The following is a 2,411-nucleotide window of genomic DNA, read 5'->3' on the forward strand; positions in this document are numbered from 1 at the left end:
AGTGATTTATGACTTGATATGTCATGTACAAGCAGATTGCGACAGAGACTCCAAGTTGAGCAATTCTCAGGCTCTTAAGTAGGAAGGAAGGTATTGTAGGGAAGAATGTGTGTCCTGGATTCTGTTTTTTCTAAGGGACTCCCTGTTGTCTTCATTAAGTGGAGAGCCACAAGAAAACCAAAAGGCCAATGAAAAATCCTTGGTCCACATTACTCCTCGACCTCTTCTTCAGGCATATCCTGTCCTTGTTTACCTAACTATCCACAAAAACAGGGCCAGCATTTTGTCCAGGGGCTATATTTAAAGCTTTCAGACTCCTGGTTAGATGCTGTTTCTGTTCCTCTCTTCTCCTCCTCCTTATGGGCCAGGTCTCTGGGAGCCAAGTACATGGGGCTCTTCTCCTCATAGCTCTGCTTAGAATGGATGCTAAGAGCCTCAGAAGAACAATTCCCAAATTGTCAGGAAAGCTTCCTTCCAATGGCCCAGAGCAGAGCATCCTTGACCTCTTTGCTCCTTGGGGTGTACACCACAGGGTTCAGTAGAGGGGTGATGATGGTGTAGGTCACTGAGATTAGCTGACCCTGATCCTTGGTGTTCTCTGACTTGGGCTTGGGGTAGGCAATGGAGGCACAGCCCTAGTGGACCATGACCACAGTGAGGTGGGAGGTGCAGGTAGCAAAGGCCTTCTTTCTGTCCTCGGCTGAGGTGATCTTGAGGATTGTAGAGATAATGCGGATTTAAGAGATGAAGAGCAGACCCATAGGCACAACGAGCACCAAAACACTGATGATCAAAGTCAGAATCTCATTGACAGTCGTGTCGATGCAGGATAGCTTCATCACAGGTCAGATGTCACAGAAGAAGTGGGCCACCTTTGTTGCACAGAAAAGTAACCTAAATACAGGTGTCACCTGTGTCATAGCTACAATCAGCCCAATGCTGCAGGCCCTCCACACCAGCTGGTTGCACACCCTTTTGTTCATAATGACTGTGTATCTCAGGGGGTTGAAGATAGCCACATATCAGTCATATCCCATTGCTGTGAGCAGGAAGCAGTTCGTGATCCCAAAGGTTACAAAAAAGAACATCTGTGTGGCACAACCACCAGTGAGATAGACCAGCTTATACCCACGAGGATGGATAGCATCCTTGGGAGAATGACCAATGTATATATAGTCTCTGAAGTGGACAGCATGCTGAGGAAGAAGTACATGGGGGTGTGGAGATGATGATCAATACGGATAATGGTCACCATGATTATATTACCTGCTAGGGTTAAGATGTACAGTGTAAGAAATACCACAAAAAGAGTGAGCTGGTGCTCGTGGAAGCTGGAGAAACCTTGCAAATCAAACTCAGTGGTGAGAGTGTGGTTCTCCCTCTTCATTGGCTGGTCACTAAATTGGAAAAGTAGAAGAATGAAAGTTGCATAATTTTAGTAAAGCAGTTTAATCACATTTCTGAAATTGATTGAACTTCATTCTCAGCTGTAAACCTGGGGATACATTTCCCAGTGGATTGAAGTTGATCTTTGGATTTACTTAACTTTGCTTAAAATATTCTTGTTCTGCGGCCATCTATTACAATTTCCTATGCATGATAGAATCATCTAATTTTCCTCCCCCCACCCCCACTGTATAACCATGTACATTCCCACTTCACCTACTCTTCCTCCTTGTCATCTGGAATGCCCTTCCTCTTTTCCTGCTCTTATTTAAATCGTCCCCATTCTTCAAAGACTAATGCATGTCTTCCCCTCCATCAATGCATATTGTATTCTGAAATTTTCATTTGATGCTTGAAAACAGTTTGTTTAGGGATTGACTGGAGACTTCTTTTATTTCAAAACTATGCATCACCCCCTTGCACATCCTTTAAGAAGCAGAAGCAAAGCAGACTCAGAAATGTTCACCTTGTTTTCAAGAAGGAGAAGGTGAATCTTAACCAAGCACCATCCTCTCTCCACTGCTGTTTGAATGATGGAAGTCAGCTGACACTTCACAGCACTCACTCATGTATATTGTAAACTATGCTACATCTTCATCTTCCCTAAACTAGAAGGCAGATTTACAGCCTTACTCAACTTTGTGAGTAGGCATACACCTACTCTGCAGAGGTAAACAATTATACCAGGGAAGATGCAGCAAATTCAGGAGTCCCTCATCTAAAGCAAAAGCAGACCCTGAATATAAAGAACAGAGTTACAATAAAGACATATCATTTTGTTGAAGGATAGCTCTCAGTCCAATTCATGTAATATTTCACATTTTGGTCCCTTTAGACAGTAAGCTCCTGTAGGGTATATTTAAATTATATTTTGATTTCCTTATGCATATTCAGAAAAAGGCTTTTTGCATAAAGTAAATCACATCAGTGAGGAAGGTTAGCAGGCATGGAGACCTCCTTCAAGT

General features: G+C 43.0%; 1 pseudogene across 1 annotated transcript; it reads right to left on the bottom strand.

Moving 5' to 3' along the window:
* Positions 1-458: 458 nt before the first annotated feature.
* Positions 459-1,387, bottom strand: LOC309828144 (olfactory receptor 10J1-like; annotated as a pseudogene). Its single transcript has one exon. The product of its transcript is annotated as an olfactory receptor 10J1-like (transcript).
* Positions 1,388-2,411: the final 1,024 nt, after the last annotated feature.

This window comes from Grampus griseus (assembly GCF_964374135.1).
Source record: "Grampus griseus genome assembly, chromosome: 1".
NCBI lineage: Eukaryota > Metazoa > Chordata > Mammalia > Artiodactyla > Delphinidae > Grampus > Grampus griseus.